Genomic DNA, 7146 nt, shown 5'->3' on the forward strand with positions numbered 1-7146 from the left:
CTCCATGGTCATTTCCCCAACAGGCCTTCCCTTTCTCCCTATTGGAAAGAGACCCTATCTTGTCACCTTCTTTATTTCCTCTGTAGTGCTCTGCACAGTCTTATCTCGTTGATTTATTTGGCCACCCTCTTATTTCTTGCCTCTCTGATTGGAGTGTATGACAGCTGAGAGCACAGAATCCATTTAGCAGAGTCCACAGTCGTGGTCCAAATTCCAGCACTGTGCAAGCTGCCCCGACCTCAAATCTGACTATCCTCCTGGTCCTGTCTCAGCGAGGAGTGTCGTCTGCCATGTTGCCTAAATCGGAAAGTTTTTAGGTCTTAATCACCATCACTCACCAAGCCTTCATCATCCTAGCAGTGCTCTCGATTGGGGACTGGGGGTTGGGGAGACAGTGCCACCAGCGAGGGAATGTTTGGAAGTGTGGAAGGTCTTTTATTGGTTGTCACAAGATTGGAGGGTGAAACCAGCAATTGGTAGACAGGGGTCAATGATGCTAGATGCTCCCCAGCGTGTGGGATCATCCTGCCCCAATGTCAGCGGCACTTCCCCTGGGAGGGAGTGTGAGGGTTTAGCTGTTCGCAACTCCTGAATGGGTCCCAGGCTTTCCAGCCCGTTGCCATGACAACAGTCTGGTTTGGAATGCAAGACTTCTAAGTCCCCATGGGAAGGAGGGCAGAGGTAAGAAGTGAGGGCCCCAGGTTGTTCTTGGGGAGCGCCTAAAATGTGCCAGTGGAGGGGAATCGTGGGGTGGCGAGGAGGGTTGGGAAGAAGACAGAGGGGACGTTTTTGAGTGTGGTTGGGAGGAGGCGTGTGAACTTTCTTTTAAACTGTAAAATGTTTGACCAACGGGTAGGTTGTCGCCTAACGTGACTGCTAACCCGCCGTTAAAAAAGTGCTTCCTGTTCCAGTTTTCACGGCTGGATAATGAGTCACCGCAGAACTTAAAACAACAGTACTCGTTTATCTCTCGTGCTTCCCGGGGTCAGGAATTCAGGAGTGGCTCAGCTGGGTGGTTCTGGCTTGAGATCTTCTACACGCACATGACTGGTGCCTGGGCTGGGAGGACTCGAATAGCTGGGGCTTCTTGGACTTTCCTCTCTATTTCCGTGTCATCTTTTATGTGATTCATCCAGCATGGCGGCTGAGAGCTCTAAAGGCGTGTGTCGCGAGGAAGTGAGCCAGGCAGGAGCCATATCGCCCTTTGTGTCCTGGTCTTGGAAAATAGGCAGCATCACTTTTGCCATTTTTTATTGGTTGGGGAAGTTACAAACCCTGCCTAGGTTCACAGACAGAGAACATGGGGGGTGTCATGCTGCAGGGAAGAGAGAGGTTTATATGGGTGAAACCATGTTTGGAAAACACCACCTACCACACCGCCACTTGAATTTCTCTTGGCTACTACGCCCTGTAATGGTCATTGTCACAGCAGGAGCTGTAGCTGCCAGCCCAGCAGCCATTCTGTCTCTTCTGGCAGCGGGACCCTGATTCCCATCATCGGTGGGGCTGGCAAAGGTGGGCGTGAAGCGTGGCCCGTCAGGTTCTCTCCACTGAGGATGTGAGTCTCCAGTGAAATTATGGGAAGCAGAAGACACAGAATGAGAAAAAGTGGAAACAGAAATTGGGAAACTGTAAATGATGGACGTGGGCTCCGCCTGGTGGTGGGACCCAGAGCCTGGACGCTGCTCTCGTCGCTGTCCTTTCTGACGCCTGGCTGTTCATTTTCACCTTCGATTCTTGGAGCTACTTCATAGTCTTCCGCAAGTTATTTTTTCTTTGTTCTTAAATCAGTCAGAGCTTCTGTTGCTTGCAACCGAGAAACTCTAACTGGCACCATTAATTTAAATTTAAAGTGCTAATGAATGGTTACTGTCACCGTTGGATCAACTGCCATTAATGCTGTATTTTAACAGATCAGCGGTTAAAGCAGGAGAGTAAGAATGTCTGCCAACGCTCCCGGTGAGAACTGAGCCATCTTCTCTCGGGATCGGCTGCAGGAAGATGTGTGGAGCAAGCGCCCCCAGGTGGAGGCAGAGGCGTGGGCTTGAGCCTCAGCGGTGCTGTGTGACATGACGAGCTATTTCACTTCCCTGTGCTTAAATTTCCTCATTGGCGCACAGGTACAATGGCGCTTCACTAGATGCACACTCCAGGAGAGCAGGAATTTCTTCTTAGTTTCTGCTCTGTCATCGGACAGCAACACGTAACAGGTGCTCAATAAATAGTAGTCCCGTGTAGGAATAAAGGGGACGATTAAGAGCTTTTTTTTTTTTTTTTTTTTACAAAGCTATCAAACCATAACCCCTTTCGAATAGGTAGGGGCTATTTCTGTTTTATTTGTCTGTCTCTAGCCTTAGCACGGTCGCTGGCACATAAAGCAGTGAAGCTAAATGCAACCTATGCAGAAGCACTAGACATGCGTTTCCAGGTGCAGACACTCTTGCCTGGGAGAGACATCCTTGGAGAGTGTTCGGTTCCAGAGTTTGCTTTTTCAGTGTGGACAGTGCATTATTCATGGTTTGGAAAAGTGAGCTTTTAAATACAAACTCATTTGTTTCTGCTTTTATTTTCCTCCTATCATGCCTACCTTAGATGCTCCCAGTACCAGAATCAATTTGAGCTGATGCAAAAACTGTGAGTGTGTGTGCGTGTGCACGCGTGTGTTTGGGTGTGTGCATGTGCGTGCGTGCGTGCGTGTTTGGGTGTGCACGGGTGCACACACGCACGCAGGGCAGATGGAAGCCACCTGCCGCATCTTTTCCTCTTTCCCCACCAGTGCTGAAGGGCAGGGTGAGAGCTGACCCTATGAAGGGTGTAGGACGTCTCCCCCACGGCACTCCATGGAGGGGGTAAAAGAGGAAATGACCTACTTCTCTGATTTTCATTTTCCCTGCGTCACTGTTGGGAAGGCTGTTTTTTGCAGAGGTGACAAAGTGAGAGAAAATGGGCCAGATTTTATTGATAGCAGCTTGAGGTTCCCTAAGCCTCAGAAAGATCTCTCCTGGGTGACTAGACATGCGTATTAGTCAACTTTTGCTACACGTGAAAACATGCCAAAGTGTAGTTGGGAAAGACACCAAACATTTATTATTTTTTGTGACTCTGTGGGCGGGCTGGGTGGTATACCATTCTGAGCTGGGGTGGCTGGGGCTGAATGGTCTAGAATGGCCCCACTCACTAGTCAGGGGCTCCCACTGTGATGGCGGGACCCCTCCATGTAGTGTCTCATCCTCCGGTAGGTCAGCATGTGCTTGTTCACGTGGCGACAGGTTTCTCAGGAGTAAGAGAGAGCAGGTCCCGATGCACATATGCTTTTAAAGTCTCAGCTTGCATCACATTTGCTAAATATAGGCCATTTAGCAAAGTCCTATGGCCATACCGAGATTCAAGGCAGGAAAAATAAACCCCAGTTTTTGCTAAAAAGTGGCCAAGTCCCGCTGCAAAGGGGCATGTGTACAGAGAGAGTTTGTGGCCACTGTGCAACCTACTGTAGCATGCCTAGATGGGCCAGGGGCGGTTGGAAGGAGGTGGAGAGTAGTGAAGGGTGCCCGTCACCCACCTGCTCAGCTGTTTATTCATCAAGCTGTTTATTGCTGTAACTAGGCAATAACCTCAGTGGCTTAGCATGTGCAATGTTATTTCTTACACCAAGTCTGTTGCAGATGCTCCTGGCCAGCAGGTGGCTTTCTGTAGGGTCACTCAGGGACCCAGGCTCCTTCCATGTCATGGCCCTGCTTACCCCCAAGGCCCAGGAGGCATCTGTTGGACCCTCTGCATTCAGTTGGCAATAGAAGAAGAGGCTGTGGGCCATTCTGTGGGCCATGCCTGGCAGTGGAGCCCCTCACGTACATCTGTTGGCCGGAGCTCAGTCACATGCTCACACTGCGAAGAAGCCAGGAGACACAGGTCACCACATGCCCATGAATAAAATAAGATGGGTTTCGGAACACTCAGCAACCGTGTACGTGGGTACCTCTTTGCCTAGAAAGCAAGTTCCTTAGTAGTCTGGGACTGTGTTGTATTTGTCGCATGTCCCAGGACCTGGCCCAGTGTCCGGTGTAGGGAAGGTACTCGGCACACATACGGATTGAAGGCGTCGAATTCCTTGACTTTGTCCTGACTTTGGGCTCTGTCCTCACTCATCAGACTCAGTGACTGAACTCAGCTTTCTGCTCCCCCGCCCAGCTTCCTCTGCGCTTGTGTTCACCTTGACTTTTCCTGTGTCTGGCTCCGTGTCTGGCTCCATCCCGGCTCTGGTCGCTTGGCCCTGGGCCCATCCATCTCCCTGCAGGAGGCAGGGAGGCCAGCCAGCCAGCCAGAAGGAATGCCTTCCGCCACCCTTCCCTTCCCTTCCCATCACGGCTCCTCTAGCCAGGCCAGCCTTCTAGCTCTGAACAGCCCTCCACCTGACATGACAAATTCCGCGAGCTTTCTCTGCAAGAAGACAAGCCTGGCCCATGTCAGGGCTATCTGTGTCAGGGCAGAGACACGCCAACTGGGCACCGATAATCAGTCTGACACACAAAGCCAACAGGGACTGGAGGCCCCGTGGCTGCAGCCCAGGCTTGGGCAGACAATGCCCTTCCCAGGGCCGGGCCAGCCAGCAGCCTCTCCCCACGCCAGTCCCTCGTCAGCCTCAGCCCCTGAAAGGGTGACTTCAAGGGTGAGGAAGAGGAAACAAACAACTCCCAGCACGGCTCCCGCTGCTGCTTCTCCGCCGGGAGAACGAGCGCCAGCTCAAAGGGCTGCCCCAGATTTCAGCAATGAGGCCTCCCTCGGGGAGGCAGGAGCATGTCGTGTTGATGGAGCACAGGGGAGCCATCAAAGCCGGTGTTTGGACATGGGAGGCGGCTTTTGATAAAGTACATTGGCTGGTTCTCTGAAGAAAGACGTTTGGAAGAGAAAAAAAGATCAAGATGGCATTGGGGTAAATAATAGCTGCCATCTTTTTTGTCTACTCAGTGCCAAGTACTTTACTTTTTATGACACTGAAATCGTCCTCACCCTGTGAGGTGAGTGTATCATCGATGTTTCACAGGTGAGGAAACAGAAGCACAGAGAGTTTGAGTGACTCGGTCAAGGTCACACAGCTCCCAGTGGTTGAGCCCGGAGTGGAACCCAGGACTTCCCTGATTCCTAAGCTGATTTCTCCCCGACTTTTTCATATTTTCCAGATTCCAGATTTTTCTTCCACAATAACAAAGAGTCGCTGATGTCCTAACTTAGACTTTCTTATTTGGGGTGTTTGTGTCCAAAACCTCTTCACGGTGTATCTCAGTTAAGGCTCATGACGATCACGACAAGGGCACCGTTATTTTCCAAGTGTTTTGATGAGGAAACAACCCCAAAGACCATACGTAACTTGCCTAAGGTCTTGGAGCTGGGACTGGAATGCGGCCCGGAAGACAAAAGGAGGACACTCCGCGGATGCAGCGAGCGAGGCTTCCGCTTCCGCTTCCGGCCTGCGGGCCCGCGGCGTTTCCCGCGGACGGTGCGGGCGGGGCGGTTGCCCGGCGAAGCTGCCCGGGAGGGCCCAGGTGGGCCAGCTCCGCGGCTGCCCGCAGAGCCCAGAGCATGAGACCGGCGCCTGTGGGTTCCGGAGCCGGCTCCCGGTAAGGCGCCAGGCAGGGAGGCGGGGAGCGGGCCCCGGGCCTGGGCGGAACCGGAGCTGCGTGGGGATGTGTTGGTGGATGGGGAGCAGGCGAGGCTGGCAGCAGCACCGGACTGGGGCGCGCCAAGGTGAGGAAGCTGGCTTCAGGCGGGCCATGGGGTTAGGGACGGGCGTCGCACTCTGTCTTCAGGGAGCAGAGGCGGGAAGGCTGGGCATTAAGGCCTAAGTGCAGGTGGAGATGTTTGGAAAGCCTTGGCCCGTGAACCCCTTTGGCCCGGGTCTTCACACATTTCGCTCCGCCTCCCTCAGGACATGGTGGTCTGAACTTGGCCCCCACCTCTAGAGGCGCGAGGGCGGCAATGCCTGTGCCAGGGCCCCCGCCTCACCCGGTCTCCACGTGGTTCTTCCCTGCCCTTCCACGTGCTACGGGATAGACCTCACCTTCCAAGATGAAGTGCTCCTTGCCCTCCAGAAAGAGGTGCTTTTTATTCCTGTGAAAGATTTAGGCTCTAGGTTCAGTGAGCGATGAATATCTACCACCGGTGAGGAAGGCGGAGGCTGGGCATGAGGGAGCACACGCCGTCGAGCGGGGAGAGGTGTAGGGGGCGTCTGCAAATACAGGGCGGGGTGGGGACAGCAGGGGTCTCTGGGACCATGAGCTTCGAACTCTGATCTTGACCTTGGCAGACCTTGGAGAGGAGGTGGAGCAGAATGACAGGAAGGGAGGTAGGAAGAGGGGACCCTGGGTCTTAGGGTGTTGGCGTTGTCAAAGGTTTCCCAGTGCCAGGTTGCGAGGCTGTGGCCACCAGACCATAAGGGGCCACCATGCTCTTGAGGAGGAGGATGACAGCAGCAGCCGGGACCCAGTGGAGATGGGAAGCTGCTCCCTGTTCTCTGGGAGCTGCGTGGGATCCCTGGGATTGGATGCGCCTTAGAAAGTTAAGGGGCCCCAACTACAATCACGAGGGAATTTCCTGCAGGCCTATGTGGGATAAGGGCACAGCGTGGAAATTAGTTGATTTCAAAGCGTGGAAGAGAGCCATAGTTTCTACACACATGAGACTTCAGACAGTTTGCTGCACAGGGAAAGTGCTTGGCACAGCTCCAGCGCATGCGGGCATCCCCCCCCCCCCCCCCGTTAGCTTCCCTCCTCCTTGCTTTTATCATTATTGAGACAAGGCTGAGTTTTGACACCCAGGTTTGCCAGTGCTGTGACTCCTCCTAAATCAGCAGCTATCGAGAACTCTCTAGATGCTCAGTTCCCTGGTAGGTCCTGATGGGGAGGCCTAAATAAAGACATGGTTTTTCGGAAACTCTGAAAACTGGATCAATGGACAGTGATGCAGAGAGCATAGAGGTGAGGGGCATAACCTAAGAAGTGGCAGCCACAGAGGGGACAGGTCAGCGAGGACTGGAGTAGAAGCTGCTGGCAGAGGCTCGGGATCAGGGACAGTCAGGGCAGGAAGAAAGGAGATCACCATATGTGGCTCCCTCATTTTCTAGATGAGGAAACTGAGGTTCAGAGGGGCCCAGAG

Source organism: Pteropus vampyrus, unplaced genomic scaffold, assembly GCF_000151845.1.
Source record: "Pteropus vampyrus isolate Shadow unplaced genomic scaffold, Pvam_2.0 Scaffold183, whole genome shotgun sequence".
Classification (NCBI taxonomy): domain Eukaryota; kingdom Metazoa; phylum Chordata; class Mammalia; order Chiroptera; family Pteropodidae; genus Pteropus; species Pteropus vampyrus.